The sequence below is a fragment of the Falco cherrug genome, chromosome 5, assembly GCF_023634085.1.
Source record: "Falco cherrug isolate bFalChe1 chromosome 5, bFalChe1.pri, whole genome shotgun sequence".
Lineage (NCBI taxonomy): Eukaryota > Metazoa > Chordata > Aves > Falconiformes > Falconidae > Falco > Falco cherrug.
The window spans coordinates 72733620-72754500 of record NC_073701.1 but is presented as its reverse complement, the minus strand read 5'-3'; positions in this window follow the sequence as shown (position 1 = coordinate 72754500).

Below are 20881 nucleotides of genomic sequence, written 5' to 3'. Positions count from 1 at the left end.
TCATTAACTAATTTAGAGAGGTGTTGAAAGCTTTTTGTAAAAGTAGTATGTGTCATATCACTTGGATGATAATGCTGAATTTCTTGCAGAATCTCATATAACGACTGCAGTTATAGCTCTGTTCATTACCTGAATAGATAACAAAATTGCCCTTCAGCCATCACGGCTCTTGCATATTTGAAACATATGTGTTGATGGTTGAAAGATATCTCAGAATATCCGTAATGAGCAAAAAGCCTGATCGGAGAAGTGGGTGGTATCCTATTCACTGAGGTGTTACAGGCATATAATCAATAGGGCTTGGAGGACGGAGGTCATTTTTATCTCCTAAATTATCTTGTTCATTTATATGTGAATCAGACATTCATTAGCATTTAAATATTTTTGACATTTAAGACACTCCCCTATTTCTATGAGATTTTGACACAGTTTCATTGAATATCTTTTTATAACCTGAATCTAGGAAATTATTTTAACCATTTCTACATATTCTGTCAGCTGTGGGTGAACCATCAAGGATTTAGAGGCTTGCTTGTACTTAAACACTCAAATGTACATGTTTACAAGGAGCTTAAGCCCTGAACAAGGCATTTACTGTTACATCTTTTTTAGAGGCAGTTGAGGAATCCTCTGAGGCAGAAAGCATGAAACTTTCTGTAACAGTGGCTGCTGCAAGCAACTTCCAAACCCAAGTAGGCAAGGCAGAAAAAGGAGGGAAGAAAATACAGTACTGTGTCTGCTTTAAAGGCTGGAAGCTGAAGGGAGTGTTTCAGCTCCCCAGAGGTCAAGGGAGGAAGCCTGCAGCAGACTACTTGAATGTTAAAACTTCTGTTTCTAGGTATCTCATCCCAGGTGTGAAACGACTCTTTATGCTGATTTAGATTTTACTGAGAGACCTAACGCCAGTAATAGAAAGCAAGAGAAGCCACAGAAAGGAAAACGACAAGTTACATCTTTGTATCTGGGTTGAGTCTTATATTTTGGACTTGATCTCTATCTGAAAATAGTTTTTCCTCAAATCAAGAAAGCTTCTCTGGGTGTCCAGCTAGCACCTGAGTGGAGGCGCTGTTATGCCAGGTGCACCGTTTGTACCTGGGTTTCTGAAGGAGTGAGAAACTTCAACCATTTTAACAATGACCTGCTATTTTGTTTTATTTCAGCTTGTTGAACTACGGATTTCCTACAAGCATGAGTATCTACTTAAAGTTGTATCTAAATACAGCTGAAGGCTTCTGTCAGGGCTGGCCCAAGACACCTGGTGCTTAGTTTACAGGTGTCTGTTATCACTTCCCCATGGTTAGGATCAGCTGGGGTTTGTGCAGAGGGAGCAAAAAGAAGCAAAAGGAGCGCTTTTATAAGGAAAGACAAAGGAAACAGCTACAGCATAAAGACCTTGAAGTACATCAGCTGCAGCATCTCCTGAGAAAGACTTCAGCACGTTTCCTCTCATCAGCTACCCACTTCTCCCCCTCTGCCTGGCTACAGCTGTGCGAATAAAGCATTCTTTTCCCCTGAAAGTTCTGGAAATGAGAAAAACAAAGCACCTTTTGAGGTCAAGCCAAGATTTATTTTAGGTTCTTGGAGAATCAAGAAGTTTGGGTGGTTGTTTTTTTTTAAAAAAAAAAAAACAAAACAACAAAACAAACCAAAAAAAACAACCCCAAATGCTCTAGCTTAAACAAAACATTACATTTGACAGGGAGGAAAACATTTTGTTTTCAAGCCTTGTCCTCTTAAAATAAGTGTCATAATGAAAACCATTTTGAATGGAATAAACAAAAGCAAGCTTTGTTTTTTGGTTTGTTTGCCTTTTTTTTTTTATTTGCAATGTCAGGCCTGTATGATTTTTTTTTATTATTCAGTTGTGTTTTAATGCAATTAGGAATTTTGTGAAATCAGTGCACATTTTGGAAATCTTTTTAGTGTTCCCACAATTGTGTTTTTCTTTGAAAATAATCCATCATAGTGGTCATAGGTTGCATTCACTCCTGGTCCACAGACCTGCACTGCCACAGACACTGTTTCTAGCTGATCCAGTAACTGAAGTTCCCTACCAGTGAAAGCCCCCTTACCCACTACTTTTTTTTTTTTAGGGGGGGGGGAAAAAAAAAAAAAAAAAAGCACCAAACCCTTCAATTTGCAGGACTTCAAAAGAAAACTGTGAAGTCTCTGTTCTAGAGTAATAGGGAACTTCTGGTCCGTCTTCCGACCTTTTGCCTCCAGTAACTGAACGTTTTTGATACTGAAGTTCCTGCAGTACCTTGGTGAACTCCTGCTCTATGACCCTCTCCACAGCATCCCAGAACTGGCTGCCTGCAGAACAGAGTGGGACTATCAAAACAGGCAACTAAATTCCCTTATCTCATTTTTAAATCCCCATTATAAGAACACAAATACACACATTTTTAAAAGCGTTTAAAGCTAAATTAAAAACAAAACACCAACCAAGCAACAAACCAACCTTACTAAAAGGAACAGAGGAACTGAATCTTCAATTCTCCAGAGGATGAGGGCAAACTCTGGTTGCTTCTAAGCCCGCTACTAGGAGGTTTTTGTTTCCTGAGGTTCAAATACAGCCTGCCTCACCTTTTTTCTTCAGGTGTGGAGCTTTGCATGCCAGTGTAGGCTTTTCTATCATCCTTATTAGTCTTATATGAAGCAGCTGTTACCTCTTTCTGAGCAGCAAGCAGGTTGCCAGACAGCCTGAGGGGCTAACCATCTGACATCCATATTTTGTTCACAATAGGTCCATGACTCATGCTTTCAGGGGAATACAGCGGTAGGTAGGTTTTGCCTCCTTTTGTGCGATGATAGATGCAGGTTTTTTTCCTACTGCAGCTGGACAACCAGTACAGTAGCATTTCTTTTCTAAACCACCACCCCACCACCACCACCCCCCAAAAAAAAAGTATTTAGCTGCACTGTTTCATTTATTGGTAATACATGCTCATGAAACATTACACAAATAACATCTCTCTTTAGTACCTTACAATGAACTCACTTACAGCCAGTTCAATTCAGGAATAAGACAAAAATAAACTTCCTAGTGAAGGCTTTCGACTTCTATGGTTTTTAACATAATGCCTTGTGATAGGACCCTCCTGGCTGGGCAGGAAGGCACAGTATAGTTTGTATTCTAGTTATGCCCATGTACCTCGAGGTGACTGTGCTAGGCACTGTGAGGATGCTGTGAGTTTGTTGTTCTCCAGGACAGCTTACAGCCTCTCAAGAATGGTGAGAAGCAGGCTGGAAGGGTGAAGAGGTGTGCTCAGGGGCAATCAGCAAAGCCAGATGTAAGCACCCAGCTTTTGATTTCCCTCTCTCCTGTTGACTGCCTGGAAATTTTTTTTCTCTTTCAGCAAAAAAAAGGATGGAAAATTAAAGCTCTGACAATCCTAAGGAAAAAGGTAATTGAAATCCACCAGAAACAACCTTTTTGCTCTTAAAATCCTAAAGGATTATTTTTTCCACCCCCAGCTTTGTGCAAGCTCCTTAATTCTTGTCAATACTTCAGATCCATCTCTCCAATTTATTCTTCTCAGAAATAATTTTTCCATTTAAGTAACTGAAAATCACCCCTTCCTTTACTGAATTTTTCTTCTTTAACTAAATCCTTTCCTGTGTTTTCGTTTGCTCTCCTTTATGCTCCATACATTCCTTGGCCTGGAACCATTCCTTTTTCATCTGAACTATAGGATATATGCAGTGTTATAAAATAGCATAAGCCGTTTATATAACGTAAATTCCACTGATTAATTGATTCTGAAAAGTCCTCTTTGGCTGATGAGATATGCACATTAAAGAAGAGATCAAGAACTGGTTCTGACTTTCAATGTACCCAACTCTGTTCCCGTGACTGAACTGCTCAGAATCACACTCAGCTGTGGGATTGCACATTCAACAAGGATATATTGAAAATGAAGCAATAAGGCAGCCTCATCAGTGCACCCCTAGTCTGAATTAGTACATGAGAAATAAATCATCATAAACAAATCACTGTGAATAATAATATACTTCAAAGCATTGCCAGGTTCATTTGATTTAAAAAAAAAAATTGTATTAATTAGGAAATGTAAGGAAAATTTAATGATGACTGCTGTTTTAATAGAAGTCCACATTTACACATCCACCTTGCTTCTGAGTATCTCCCACTCTCCCACCATGTCAGAAAAATGAGTGGGCTTATTCAGAGCGTTAGTTTAGAAAAATACCCATTTCCCTTCTTTTTTCCACATGCCAGCTGTACATTTGCACTTCGAGTAGTTCTGAGCTTTGGCAAAGCAGATACTTAGAAAACAGATATTTTGCTCCTTGCCTCAGCACCTTCCTTGAGCAGACACCAATTCTCAGCCCTTTTTTTGACTTGTACTTAATACATATGTTTAAAAACATCGGATGTCTCTTTCTTCACCCTCTCAGCTGTAATTTCCACCACTTTTCACTTCAGACAATGATTTTTAATATGAAGTGGATATAGCATTGTGTAAAGCAACAGAGTTTCAAAAGATGAATGCATAGCCTTCGGCACCAAGAATCTGAAGTTCTTAGGATGTTCTGATCGAAGCCTTCATTTCTTTTTCACTCCAGCCAAAACATAACCTAGCATCAACACTGAATAACTTTCTTTTGAATTCTCTAGAGAATACTATTATGGTCAGTGTTCAATGAACTCAGTCCAGTAGCTGCATAAACAATTTCGTTGCTGTGAACTTAGGTATGCATGTAGGATAGGAAATGTGATGAGATTACTGATGGTCTGTGCTTAGGGAAAAAGGATTAGGGCCTCTACTGGGACTGTTTCCTAAGAGAAACAAGCCCCCTTAACGAGGAGCTCAAAGAGCTGATATACTCAAAACATACCTATGGGCTATTAGTTAACAATTATGTTTCACTGTCCACAAGTTAAATATAAAAGATTCCAATTCAGAGACAGTGGAGAGGTCCATTGATTTTAGTAAAATTTGCATGCATCTCGGGATAACTGGATCTCCAGAAGAACTCCAGCAAACAGCACTGAAACAAACTTGTGGGGGGTGGACTCAATGTTTTAAAGAGTAAGATACAAAAGAAAGTGAAAACAGAAGTGCGAGTGATCCAGGACTTAAAGGTCTGAGCCTGAATTCCTCGTTACTTTAATGCTATTTACCATGACCTATTGATGTGCTCTCAGTGTCAGAAGTCTGCTTACAGTACCGCATCTAGAGAGGGACAAAGAGCTGAAGATTCTCATTTTGATCTCTGCCACAAATGGATTACATAAAAATAAATCAAAACTTTGGAGTTCATTGTGCAGGTTTTCTTTCCTAATTTTTTTTCTCCCCATTCTTCTTTCAAACTATAGTTGATGTGAATTTGCTGGAGCAATATCACATACACACACACAAAAAAAAAAAAAAAAACCAAGAAATAAAACTCCGGATATGACCTCATGTGAGGGTTTTTTATTTCTTTCTTGCTATTTAATGTCAGAGGATAATCTGTCATTCTGTCATAGTGCAGCACATGCAGGAAGGTCCAATGAGTCCAACTTTTGTCATCTTGAGCACTTGATCTATGATGTAGATGATAACACTGGCAGTCTGTAATATACGATACTTGGTTGGTGGTTTCAGAGAGGATGCTTTATACTTTCCTAGCAGCCTCTGTTATTAAACTCTTCATAACATTTACACTAGTTCAGCTGCTGAAAGAAAATGAATGAGTCTTGCAATGCCCTGGAAATGAATAAAAATGAAAACTGAAAAAGACAAAAGCAGCAGCTGTGAGCTGTGGTCTCCGGGTTGCTGGGAACTCCCCAAAGCATGACATGCAGACATGCCAGGAAAGGCTTTTTCTTCTGGATAGTTGACGTGTAGTCTGCATGGGAAAACAGCCATGCAGGGTACTTTGTTGAGATGGGACTTGTTATCCTGTTGTGTGTCCAACTCATGTGGTTTATGAACAGCTTCTGACTGAAGAGCAAAGTTTTGCTAGGGAACGTTCTGTAGCTGTGAAGAAATATTTGATGCGTGTCCCAGCAGCCACGTCACTGTATTTACCTGTCATCTGTGTTAAGCTGCCTCCCTCAGCTCCACATCATAATCAGAAGCATGAAATTCCAGGATCCAGACAAAGACAATTTTAATATTTTTCATCCATCATAGCTGTACATAAGGCTAAAATCATACCACCTGGCAGGACCATACTACTTTCATTGCTCAGCACAATGCTCAGCACTATAAACTGAGTGATTAGCATATCAGTAAAGAAGAAAGATAACAGTTAATGCAGATCTCCTTACAGCTCAAGTGGCAGCAACCATGGGTTATTGCCTTTTTTCTTCCCTAGGATAGGCACCATCTGAGTTTATACATTGGCATGTAAATACATTCATGACATTATTATAATGACATTCTGTGACAGTTTGTTTGTCTGGAAACACTGAACACAGTATTTTAAATACTCATTAAAAAGAAGATATGACAGCTCTACCTCTTGCCTGGTAGTTAGAGCGCTGTTCCTGCATTGCAAAACCTTGGTTTGAGCAAAGTACATGGACAATCAGTATGAGATTCCAAGACCGGTTCCCTATCTTCTCTTCATCCGGCTGTGCAGCAGAGCAAAACAGGTCTCTTTGAAGTACTCCTAAGTATAAAATACAAATATATTCACTGACAAAGAGGAAAAGAGAATGACCCCACGACTTTGTCTTTGACTACAAAAGTGAGGAAAAGATTTTCTGAAGTTCCATTCCGTTTGCCAATTGAAATTGCTACAGCTGGAGCTGCCCACCCTGCTCTGAACACATGCACAATTACACAGAGACTGTGAATTTCAATCTCCTCATACAGACAAAGGAACTGAACCTGAATTTCTGCAATGAATATCTTAACAACTGTCCTTCTCAATAAAATAGGATGCTTCCTCCCCATTTTTTTTATTTCTCTCAGAAGTACCCATAACAAAACTTTTTACATTCAGTCAAAGGAAATGTGTAACTTGACAAAACTGTGGTTTCCAATTTTTTTCTTTCTATTGAGAAGATTGCTCTTTATTCCTCTTCATCCTTCCCACATTCCAGGTCAGACTGAACTGAAGTTATTTTGATTTCTCCTAGTCAAATGAGATTTGGAGCAAAGTAAGGTGTCCATTTATCTGTTTTCCAAGACTGGTCTTGGATCTCATAGTCCAAGAGAATGTAATGGAGACTGCTGCAAATTTGCAATGACAATAAGAATCAATAAAATCAAGTGAATGACTGCAGCAATCCCCAGTAGTGTGAGCAATTTCAGTTTGACAGGAGCAGATTTGAAGTGATTGTTGTTGTGACTCATAAATGAGGATGCTGTGAAGCCACTGGCTACTGCATGCACAAATCACAAATTCCTATTCATGAGATTTGGCTGTCCAGGTGGAACCACTCCTTGTTTTATTTTTATCTGTGAATGTTTGAAATTACCTGCTTCTCTCTTCACTATGTAATGGTGCTTTTTGTGTCTTGTGTTTGGTTCTTTTAGTTTTCTTGATTGCAGGCAAGAGGGCTGCACGGACACATACAGATTGCAAAACAACTGCACTTGTGCTTAGTAAGAACTCTGCTTGATGAATGGATTTGTTGATCACTGGATTTATTGTTTCATGGCTGGACACAATGTTTTGTTTTAGGGAAGTTATATTCCCCTTCCTCGTGCAGTTTACCAACGCTATCTCCCCTTTGAAGGTAAGAAAAGCAGCAGCACTTGTAGCTATTCTGCTTCTCCATGGACTCTGTGCCATCAGATATGGTTTAGGGACGTTCTTTATGTTCTCTTCATTCATTCCCAGATACATAAAAAAGATTAGAGAGTCCAACATTTGTCATAGGATTAAGTCCAAAGGAGAATTGTTCAAGATAAATGCCAATATCAACCAGCATAACTCCTTCTCTGAAGAAATCAATGTCTATAAAGGCAAAATAGAAACATGAGGTTCCCCATTTTTGAGGGATCCCAGGGACAGATTGCAGTCATCTAGTGGTAATCTGTACCTAAATCTTTCTCCACTGGCTGCAGAAGGAGGTAGGCACATACTACTTCATTACAGGCCTAAAATTCCCCACACATTTCGCATCCAACTTAAACACATACAAAGATGTGAATAACACCGAAAGAGACAACTGTGTAGCTTGAATGTTGTCTTGTTTAGCTGTTAAGATTTCTTAAAGTGTCGTCTTGGATACAGGCACACTGCAGCACAACCTGAGCCCTGTATTGCTTGTGTTGTACCTACCATCTACCTCATGTTACCTTTCCTTTTTATTCCTTTTTTGGGGGTGATTTAACACTGCATGCTATACAGCATTGATAAAATATAATAATTTAAAAAAAACAACCCTGAGACTGAAAAGGTTTATAAAGAGGAGAGGTTTAAAATCACTCTATTGCCATTGTAAAGCTGATATTACTGGCAGTAATGCCACGGCATTTCTAACCAATTCCAACATGAGCTGGCACTCTGTTCAAAGAAATATTTTCAGACTGAAAGACAATAGAGGCACAATATATTCTAGTATAAACTTCAGATTAAAAGTATTTATAGGCTTTATATCTGCAAAAGATTTGTAATCACTTATTAGAATTTGAGGATAAAGCATAAATGAGTAGGGTTTCCAAAAAATGTATATTGATTAGATGGTTGGATTTATTGATTGGCATAATTTCTGACATTAATGTACAAATCATTGTGCTTGTTAATTACACATCAATACCTGATTAACCTGAAGGTTCTGAAATCACTCTTCTTCCTCATTTATGCTAATAGAATATCCATGAGCCCTTTGGCTTTGATATCATTCATGTAAATACAGAGCCACATGCAAATCCATCAACACTGGACATACAGTTTGTACCTAAATTTTATGTATCTAATGGAGTGTTCTATCAAAGAAGGAGTTAATATAAATATATATATTTTTAAAAGATATTGAAAAGTTAAGATCCCACAAATGCTTCCAGAGAAAGATCTACTATATATAAGGTGCCTGACTTACATGAATAGGATCTCCCTCTTGGAGGCCTCAAAAGACACGTTTCTTTCCTTTGCCTTTACTGAGAAGATAGACACTGAAGAGTTTAGGACTATGGACCTAAATTTATCTATAACTGAAAAGTCAGAATTAGACAGCAGCTAATTCTGTCTAAGTGTGGCTTCTGATGTATTTCCTCTGAAGTTAATTCCTACCCTAATAAAAGCAAGTGTCAACATTACCCTGTGCCGGCAACTAATAAATGCCACGATGTTAAATGGTGACAAATATTTAATTCTGGGGGCATTCCATCCTGTGAGAATGTGGTGGAAGGAAATCATGAGCAGATTTGTCTTTATACGGTCAGGGCAGATGCTCACAGATCTTCCAGAGTTTAAGGCCAGAAAGGACAATTGGATCAATCAGTTGGATGCTTTGTATGCTGAATACCATTTCATTGCAATGTTACCTCTCTTTTTCTCTTAATAATGTATGTCCATTTAAACCATATATTTATCTTCCCATCCTTGCTTTGAGTGAGAAGATACGGGCATAAATGTACATGTTTGTATGTGGGATTTGTTCCCTACTGGCCTCCCAAACATGCCTTGACCTGGCACTCAAAGTTTTTGCAGCCAGAATTTTTGAAAAAATATTTATTCATTGTCTTAAACTGCTAAAAATGTAAGTTTTGGGTAAAGTTCAGGGGTCTAAGTTTTTGTTGTTGGTGGTTTTTTTGTTTTGTTGGTTGGTTTAGGGTTGGGGGGTGGGTGGGTTGTGTGTGACTGTGGTAGGATTATACTCACTGTGAGTAAGAACATTCCCCTTTTTATCCAGTTATAAAACAGATAGAACATTTAACTCCCAAGCCATGATAACTGACCTGTGTGGTCATTCTCACCAAGACACAGTAAATAAGTATTTCATGCAGAACAGAACAGCCTCAAAAGGAGGAATTGGACACAGATGGATATACTCAGTGGGGTGATGGCAAAGTATTTTTAGGGGAGATGTTTCAGAGTGTTCTGCAATAAAGGACCAGCGTGAATCGGGAACATTTGTGTGTTAAGTAAGCATATATGGGGGGTGTACTAGTACTTTTCTAATTATCACATTGGACTTTACAGTTATTTTCTACTTTTATCTTACTTATATTTTGCAAGAAACTCATCTACAGCTGTGGAACTAAGAGGTGAACAAATGCAGGTGCTTTCCTTTCTTACCAGTCAGCTTGGCTAAGACAAGGAGATTCCCTTGTGCATGCAGAAAGGTCCACTTTGCATGTACACTGCTCCTACGGTGATACTACTCCTGTGGGAATACTATTTCTATGCATGGAATTCTTCAGGCATTGTCATCCTGAGGTAGCACCCATCCTTGATGGAACAGTGAGCTCAGAGGCTGTGATGAAAGGTAACTTGTTACCAGATCATGGTGATACAAACGTGCATACAAGAAAATAAGTCTCTTTTGGGTCAGAAGGAATGATTTTTGCTGGGTAAGTAACTCGAGTTTCATTTGCTATTTTCAATATGTATAAAATGTGTGCATACCCTGAAAGGAGTCCCCAAAATAATTTTAGTTTATTTTTCATGCTAAGTACATACATTGGAGATAGATACATGGTCAGTACTGAGGCTGAAAGAGTCTGGGACAACACTGAAAGTAGACAGCTGACTGTAAAGCAGAGTAGGTCAGGCTGTTAAAATCAAAACTAAAGAAAAGGAGAAGCTATGTTACTAAAGGGTATGCCCAGCAGTTGAAAATCTCTACTGTGCTTTTATTACTTTTAAATAGAGAAAGCAAATTAAAACATTTCATTAAATGCAGGGATTTGGTTGTCATTCTGACCAGGCATGCATTTAGGCAATACTCTGGAAGCATCTGCTCATAGGTACTGCCACTGCTCCCCTGTCACCACAGTCTACATGTGCCTCGCAAACACTAATGAACACTGAAATTATTCTCCCTCAGTTATAGGGTTCCTGAACTGTCTGCAACATTTGTGACACTACCTTCCTCCTAACATCATTTGCTGGTGAAAAGTTTTCGAACCTGTATTTTCGGTTTTTTCTCTACCCCAATAACTGACCTTGAGTCCTTGGTCAAGACTTCTCTAATTAATCTGGGATTCAAAATACGTCTGCTCTTGTCTCCTCACAAACTGACCTCGCAAAATGCTAAATCAGAAGTGAGCTCATTAGCATTCAGAACCACCACAGATGAACAAAGGAGGAACATTACAGAAAATAAAAGGCAAGATATTAAAAGAAGAGCATTGTGGGGAGGAGAAGGAAAAAAATAATTTCTTAAGTGGACTGGAGAGAAGGAGTAGGTGAAGGAGGCCACTCTGTGTCAGAACATCTTTGCAATGATCTGTCATTTGGCAGGTAGAATGAGATTGCCTGTAAAATTTCTTTCATTTTAGCTTGAATGCAAGGACTTATTGAGAAGCACATTTAAACCTGATGAAAAGCATACACAAAAATGCATGTACATGATGCCATCATCTTAATGGACGCACAATGAACTGGCAGGTTTTTCTTCAGCATAACAATGCCCACATCTTGAATATTTTTCATTTTTCCCTACGGGTATTTTTCTCCTTCTTCCTTAACTAAACTGCCTAGCAACCTTTCCCTTCCCCGTCATTAAAACGGGGACTTTTACTTATTATAACACCTGTGATGTTCTAAGGAATGTCTAGGACCATACAGGAAGCCTTGATTTTGGTTACTTGCCTGGAAGAGAAAGCATGCGAGAAGGCAATTGACAAAATTAATACTTCATGATATGAAATGAGTAATTTGATTAATGACTAAAGACTGATTTCTGTTGTTTGGCCAAGAGAACATTGCAAGAGTACATCATACACAAAGTATTCTACTCTAGCTAAGTTAGGGATTGAAGTAAATTTAAAAATAAACCAGCCTAGTTGCTAAGATATTCATCAAGGAGGTGACGGGAAGCCTGAATCCCAGACTCCTGCTCTCTGAATTATTTTTACTTTTACCAAATGACTGCCTAATGTAAAATGTATAAACAGTGATGGGAACAGTTACCAGAGTTCAAGACTCTCCTGCTGACCTAAAGACTATATTAGGCCATCTGTACAGGGTGGGGGTTTTTTCCTCTTCCCCCCCCGCCCCCCCCCCCCCCCCCCCCCTTCTTTCCATTCTGTTCCTATGAGTCTTACTTTCTTTGTTAGTCAGTAGGTCAAATTTCAGCAGGAGGGGTGGAAGGTGACATACTGAAGCCATATGGTGGTTAAGGCTTCTTGGGGGATGCAAATTACATGCGTTTGAATCTCTTAAACTGAAGACAGATAGATAGGAGTCTAAGGCACTAATATCTAATACCTAACAGAGATTGTTGGCACCACACATTCATCTTGCTCCAATTTGAATGAAAGTGGCTCTGGCTGCTATAACTTGTATTTCCTTTAATATTTTAGTTACAATTATAATAAATCAAACAGGCCAGACCCTGTCCTGTCAACCTGTTGGAAAGTAATACCACATGACCTGTGTCCACATGGCAAGATTCTCTTCCCCTCCCGGACCATGGCAATTTCATCCACGCTATTAGGAACACTGTAATGGTTATGCCATCGTCTGCACTGCTCCTCAACAGTATGGACTGTTAGCAGTTAAATACCATGGCTCATTTCATACTCATGGCCTGCTGCTACTGCTTAAATAGTAAAGATGTCCCATTTCCTGTGCATGGTGGTCATCCAACAAGGCTACTACATCTGACCCTTTGCAGTACTGAAGCATTGTTTCACCTAGATTTTAGCTAGGTAGGTTTGGAAGGGACCTACTTCCCTGGCTGTCCACTGTACAGCTCTGCTTATGTACTGAAGATAAACATAAAGTTACTTATGAATTCATTAAGTCAAATGAAAGCAGTCAGTTCAGTTTTCTTGTATATTAGGAAGACAATGAGTACTAGCTCTTTTGTTTTTCTAGGTGGGAATTTTGGATTTAGATGGTTAACATAAGCAAGTTCTATTTACGTACCCGAGGTTGACTTCACATCTGGCTGGTAGACAAATACATTCCTAGAACTGTATTCTCATGGTAACTCTGGTTTAGCAGCAGATGAGTTTTCTGTTCTTGTTAGAAAATTATTAATATATTTGCTAAGAAACCATGAGTGGTTGTTGGGTAGGGGGAAAACAAAGGACCAGACTGATCAAAACTCTTAACTGAGATAAGGCAAAATATCTCTGAAATTCAGTAGTGTGGCCATTTTTTCTTTATATTATTTATTTCCAAACTTATCTAACCTTTCATGAAAGTGAATTAGGAAAGATTTAGGCTGAACTCGGATATACAGATATATATATATATATATATGTTTATATTTTTTTTGCTAAGAATGAACCTCTCAGGGTGGATGTTTTCTTTATTCCCAGAGGAAAACCCTCAAGCTACATTTTGCAGTTTCCCTCTTGGGGCCAATTATGTAAAGGGCATCTACCCTGTGTTTCAGAGGCTACAATTATCAGTTGCCAAGCTTGCTCACATGTTCAAAGGACGATCTGCACATGTGTTTGCGTTAATTTTCAGCTCTCATGAGCACACTAATTCAAAGAAGGGCTAACTGAGCCACTGTTCAAGTTATATTCCCTCGCCCTTCATGTACAGCAGATTGGCTTTGCAATTCTATAACAGGGATTTTAAGCCTCCTCAGTGAACAAAGCACATGATATACATTAATAATTGTCTGTGGTAGTCTGACAGACTCAAAAAGGATATAAGAAAAAGGACCAGCATGAAAAAGGAGTCTGCGAGAAAAAGACCCAATGGAGTTTTTTACTGATTCGGTCTCCTTGGAGTGAATATAGCTGTCATCATCTCTCCTGTAGAAAATAAGCAGAAAAAAGCCAGCTGGCAATTATTTCTCAGGATCTTATTTATAGCACAAGGGAATTTTCTTTCTAAAGCACTGTTATTCTTTTTTAAAAACATCTTGTTACATTTGTGTATTAGCTTTTGAAAAATCATAGGAAAGTGTCATAATTACTAATTAGAATGCAGTTAAAGAGCCATTAATGAAACTCCTACATTGGTCTTTTATGCAGAGAATTGATGAGATTTTTTCCTAAGCAGGCACAGCTCTCAGACAGATTCATTAGCTGGTCTCTAACATGCACAATACAGTTAATGAGCAGAACATACATGCCATTTATTCAGCTATATCAAGTGATATTTACTCATTTGGGGAAAAGGCTACATGTTAAAGATAGTTGTTATACGATTGGAAAAAGTTATACATTTGTAATCGAGATGAAAGTTAAACTTTGGAAGAGATTATTCAGCTTGTTTCATAAATTCACTATCATTTCATCAACTCTTCATAGTTTGACCTTTTTTTCAAAATAATGACTAAGTAAATCTTTCAAATATGTGCTTCAGTTCAAGTTCAATAAGCCAAATTTTGGGGAAAAAAATCATACTGCTTCCTGTTGCTGTGCAGAATAGCAAACTGCATGAGCATAATGTTGTTTTAAGCCCATTACTTTTTCAAACAAATGATAAATAGCATGGTGAGTGATACTGAACAGCTCACAGATCTTGGGTATATTGTGACAAATGCAATTGTAAGTCCAAAGTTGGCTTGGTAGGTCAGACCTTAGATGCTGTAAATTACCACAGCTCTATATATGGAATTAAACTAAACTTCCCCAGCTAAGATGTTGTCTCTGTTTTTTGACCTCATTTATGGTTATGCTGTGATTATTTTTCATCATAGGTGTGAATAAATCAGATGTGCTATATAGATTTATGATTAGTAAACCAACACTTGCGTTGTATTTTGTGCTTACAGTTACAAAACTGGAAATATATATTGTTTTAAAGGATATGGTACCTGGTGCTGTGGCTTTGCAGTAGCTTACTTGCAATTGTGTTACTTCCAAAAGGGGCTGCTAAGGGCCTCAGTCAGAAGTATGATGATCCCAATAAAGGATATCCCACCAGTACAACACCACAGTATCCTGTGGTGTATCCATGAATCTTTTTGATCCTCACAGCTAGAGACATAGCTGTTTTGCAAAGCAGAAGAGAAAAGATTAAAGGGAATTTGAAGGTTCATAGAGCTGGGACCTGGAAAAAGAGGGGGGAGGAGGATTTAGAGGAAACTCTTCAGGCTTTCAAGGCAAGATGAAGAGCAAACAAGAAATCAGATTGTCAGAGGCACATGAATCTGGTGCCCTGATGGACAGGAGGCTGCTATGGATCCATGTGTCTTGTACCAATCAGTAGAGAGGCTGAGTTTTCATTCCCAAGGGACATGCTCACACGCTGCATCATGTACCTTACCAGCACCCACAGAAACACACAGAGCACCCACAAAAACACAACTAGTGTGGACTGCTGGGATGCAAATCACTTCTGAATACACACACCCAAAACCAGGTCTATCCGACAGCTGGTCCAGACCGATGGTCTCCTAAGCTGCCACCTCTCAGACCTCCTGGTTAACCCAGTATCCAGCGCCCTACCTCCCCAGTAGCTGCCTTCCAGACCTCTTACCCTGCTCACCAGCCACTCTGGCTTGGGGTTTGATGGCAAATTGCACTCACATGGGCAGTCCTGCAATTCCTTAAGGAAACATACACTTGGGTCACTTTGGTTGCTGGCATCCAGACCTACCGGCCCCTGTGACCTGCAGTTCCTTCTCCAGTTGCTGGAAAACACACATATACACAGAACTCCATGTGAAATCACACTGAAAGCAGGAATAGAATTTAATAATCTTATGTGGTGGTTAGGCAGAGGACTTGGCCAGACAAGCCTACAGACAAGTGACTTATTTGCTCTCAGCCATCCTCTTCACCCCCTTTCTGCTCGTTGTTCCCCCTCAGTCCACCCTGACAGCTACATTTCCTTCCCTTTGATTCTTCCCCAATCATCCCATAACAAGTCTTGCATATTCCCACAATCCCCTTAAAATAGCTTATAATGTAAATGTCATACAACCTCCAAATGCTTTTCCCCTGCTTCCCATGAGGAGTCCTATAACCCTATAGGCAATAACCCTCTTAATTCTGCAAGTTATTCTGTGAGGGAGTACCTTTGGCTGAACCACTTTGTTGGGTTTCACACCAAGGATGATGGACTGAGTGTTCTTGAACAGCCCTCGGAGCTGCCTGTTCGGTGTACCTCGTGTGATGCGGTGTAGTTCCTCTGAGCTGTGCCAGGCCTCTGGATTTGTGGTGACCCACCTCTAGTCCCACAGTTCAGGACTGAACAGTCTGTTCCTGCCACGTTTAGGTGGGCACTTGAAGGACTGTACCTACGTGCCAGGAAAATTAAACTGTAGAAAAGGAGAGGGGCATATCTATAGGATTTTTTTCCTTTACCCTTTTTATATTTTGCACTTCTGACCAAATGAAGATCTAATTCTTCATTTCAGAGAAGCTCTTCCACTTTGCATAATATAATTAATATTAGGAAAATGATTATTCATTGGAACAGAGAATGAGAACGTTAGGGCAGTTACCTTGGAGGCCCAGGTTGCAATCCTTCTTCCAGTGAGTACATAATTATGCGCAAAAAGCATGGTTCGGAATAGCACACCTCAGGACCGGTACTTGTGGCCCTCTTCAAGAAGGCAGAAATCAAATAAACAATGAATTTGTTCCTGTGCTCCCTGGCAGACCTTGTTCGCCCCAACTGCTACTCTCCTGAGTACAAACAGCATGTTGCTATCATTTTGCTACCTGTCGTACAAGGTGAGATGTGAGTCACAGATGTTTCTTTCTTGGTGTGTACTGTATGGGATAGACCTCACCTGTGAATTCTGCTAGAGGTTTCAAAATAGCTCTTGGAGCTTTCAGTAATCAATGGATCAGTACACGGCCAAGGGCAGAAATACAGGTCCCAACAGGGTCTTTAGTTTGCTTAAATGTACTACTGAATGTTTGGGTGTAGAAAGAGGGTAGGTCTTTCAAGCTCTCCTACTCCATAAAACCCTAGAATCAGCTGATGGTGTGACTCCCATGAGCCAGGCCCACCATTTTAATGTTCTGGTGGTACTATGGGCACTCAAAGCTGTTGGCACTGTAGTAAATAGCATTAATGAATCAAGAAAAACTGAAAGCATTAATTAAGTAAAAATCTGTCCAAAAAAAGCAGCTATTTTTATAGCAGTGTCATAGTGACAATCAGCCATATTCATGCAGGAATTAATACAATGAATAAAGGCAGCTGAGATGATAGCTTTAAACATCTTGCTGCAGTTCCAGCAGGTGTCTAAATTCTTTAGACAGCTCCTTGTAAAGTCTTGCCCTATGAGGCATTAAATCTGAAATGTTGTGCAGCAAGTCTCTATCTTCCATGCATGCTGAATTATCTGTGTTTCTACTTGAAGTCACTGTAGCACGTGTGCACTCTTTTTTTTTTTTTCTTTTTTTTTAAGCTTGATCAAACGATGTCTGAACAATTCAAAACTCGGCACAGATCAAGGGAAGCAGCATGGCTAAAAATATCGCAAGTCCTGAATACACACACATTTGACTGTAAGGTGTGACTTCAAAGTCCATCTGGTGAATCGACTCTGTTCTTAAGGTTATGAACTCTGTTAGCTCTGTGGTTTACTATTAACTGAAAGTAAAAAGTGCAAAAAATTAATTCACAACAAATGGGGGCTTAATGGGTTCAAGGTTTCACCCATAGATTCCTGTTGCTGACAGAAATGGGTAAGTTTTTCAACAGTAACTGCTAATCTCAAACGCTGCAGTTTGGTGTCACTGTTTAATGATGCTTACTCTTTACAGAAAGCACTGGTGACTTGCTTTCTAACGATTTGGCTTCTTTAACAGATGATGTGATAGCAACATGTTTTCCACCATTATTTTCTTTTCTATAAGTAGCATTTCTATGTGGAGGTAAAGTTGTCATCACTTTTGTGGTTTGATCTGCCCAGCTGTAATGACATGTGTGTGCTATTAGCTATGTCTATCAGATGTACAAATCTCTGTTCTAATAGCAGCTAATGGCCAGATAGTACCATTGATTACTAAGCAGTGTTGCCCATTGATTTCACTGGACTGTCTGCTGGAAAATCAATAAAATAACGTGGCCCAAATTCCACTGAAAAATATCTACAGCCCATTTTACTTGTAATGGAATTAACTGTGTGCAGCAAACTACATGTCAGGGTATTTTATGGGCCTGCTCATTGTGAACTGACTAAATGTAAAAGCCATTAGCATTTCAGTATGGAAAATAATGTAACACACAGAGGGGGTATAATTTGCTTTATCCTTCTTGTGTCATCTGTTACACTGGTGTAAAGTGGGTATAAAATGCTGTTGTTGTGGTCCAGGTTTTTTTCATTCTCACTAGTATAAAATTACTTGGGGTTGTGTAGAGTAAGGGTTAACTGAGAAGTTCTGTATAAAGTTTTATGCTATTTGTATGCCAGTTTTATGAAGGAGAGAACATTTCTGTAACTTACTCCTGACGTATCATCTCCGTTACTCTTTAGTAGTGCTGAGACCAAAGATCAGCTCCAAAGCATCTACCTTTTGTTATATGCCCTTGATGCTATTCAACATCTACAGTGGAAGGATGGCCCGACACTGAGGGTACCAGCTCTGTCATTTCCATAGCCCAAGTTCAGTGCCCTGTTTCTGTGCCATTTTTGCAGTGTTACTAAACCTGTGCAAAGCAATACCCCACAGAACTGCTGGGCTAGCTCTATCTGAGCTGTTGTTTTGAGGCTGGCAGAAATGTGAATTTGAACCCTGGAATTTTCATGACATTTTTATAGGCCATGTGTACTAATTACCCATGGATCTTTCCATGCTTGAATGTCAATGCACAGCCAAACACCATCTCAGCAGTCGGAGCTTCACTTTCCCATCTGTGAAATGGAATTAATAATACTTTGCTATTTCACAGTGGTACTGGGAGGAAAGTACATATAAGACTGTGAGATACCCATATACCAAGCTAATAAAGGTGTTGGAAATCCTTGGAATATTTTGTTATGTTAGTTGATTATATTAATTTGATATGTCACTTTAATTCAATGTAAAATATAGAAAGTCTTAAACCCTTTCCCATGCAGAATTTAGTCTGATTCTATGATGCAATGGAGATGTAATTGCATTCTTCTCTTGTATTTCACTGATAAATGAAAGTCTTAGTGATGGTGTTTTCTGGACTCAAACTTTAAGCATCTGCCAACAATTTATTTTTTTGCCAGACTACCCTAGCTTTTACAATCCAGACTTGGGCTCTATCCCAACGACTGCAATCCGACACCAGGATTGTTGTTGGGTGGGGTTTTTTTAATTTTACTAAATAATGCTATTTTTCTAAAACTGGAAGATGCTGCGCCATGTGGCGTAGAAGTCAATGGAGTAACAGTCTTTTCTTTGCATCCCAATGATGCGAGGCAGAATTTGGTGGACTGAAGGCATAGGGGCAAAGTCTGGCAGACAGACTTTTGAATTGCCAAAAGAAGAAAAAGAAGGCAGAGTGTGGTCTGCCTCCTCTAGGCTGTCCTTTCTGCTGTCCCAGGTAGAAAGGACAAAAGGGTTTGAGAGACTGAGAGAGGAAAGGAGATTCCCTGTTACACGGTCTGTGTACCACAAAACCACTGCAGATCTAACAGCCTGCTAGGACTTAAAACTGTGCACTCATTCCTATTTTTAGGACATGCTGAAGCACTGACTATGGATTATTTGTTTTGTTTTGTTTGACCCTAACTTCTCATTGATTTATTTTTGCTTTACCAGAAACAGTTGGCAGAGCAGAGAAGTCAAACACTTCTTTGAAGACAAAATAGCTTACAACAAAAGTAAACAGAGGCAGGGAGAATAAAAAAAAAATCCTGGAGAGGAAGTGAGATGAGATGATGACAGAAGGGAAGAAGTGTTTGGAGTAGGGAGGATGGTGCCAGAAATTGTATATACACCTCCTTTTTCCTTAAGAGAAATTCCACGTGTTGCCAAGGGCTCAGGCCAGAGCAGGATAACCTTTTATTGTGCTCAGGAGAGAGAGAGAAGACAACCATTCCACCACTGGGACTTGGGCAGCCTGCAGACTACATCTGCTATGGTCCTTGTACACAGAATTTCAGTCAGTTTTGAGAACTGTTCCTTGCCTTCACTCAAAAAGCAGTCAGGAGTAGCTCAGTGCTGAAGATACTGTCACCGCATATGATTTTAGTCATGGCAGTAGGTAAATACCAAAGGTGATGCACAGTTCCACACTTTGATGCTACTAATCAGTCAGTCAGTTATTTAAAAACTAGCCTCTAGCACAATATTTAAAATGTCTGTATCAATGTTGGAGGCTTCTTCAGATTCAGTCTCAGACAATGAATAAGTAAACTTAGCCTGAGGCTCAAAAAGTAAGATATTTTCTTAATTTTATAGTGATTACTGGATGATAATTACTTTGTACACTCCTGAGTGAGTAAGATTTGTGATGCTTCCTTCTGGGCAGCCATATTTTCGTCATCTTCTATGTAAGGACCAGCGTCCATAAAAGCATGCTAATGGCATATATGTCCTACCAGTATAATGCTTCTGGTATTACTGGAGATATTTCTTCACTTGACTGGGACAAAGGCAGGTGAGCTCAGGAGTGTGTGATATTCTAAGCTAGACACTATGGCTAAAGAGCTCCCCAGTCTACAGAAAGTAACTACACAATGCCTTTCAAACTGAAAACATGGTGATTTTTTTTCAATCTTTAACTATTTTAAGGTTTCTCATGAGAGATGGTACCATTTTCCCCATGGTGTAACCAACAGCAGACATGACTTAATTGCCCTCAGAAACATCAATCCATTTGGAAGAAAAAAGACAAAGTGAAAACAAGAAAATTTCCATTAAAAAATAGGTGTGTCTCGGAGGGGTCCATATGAATA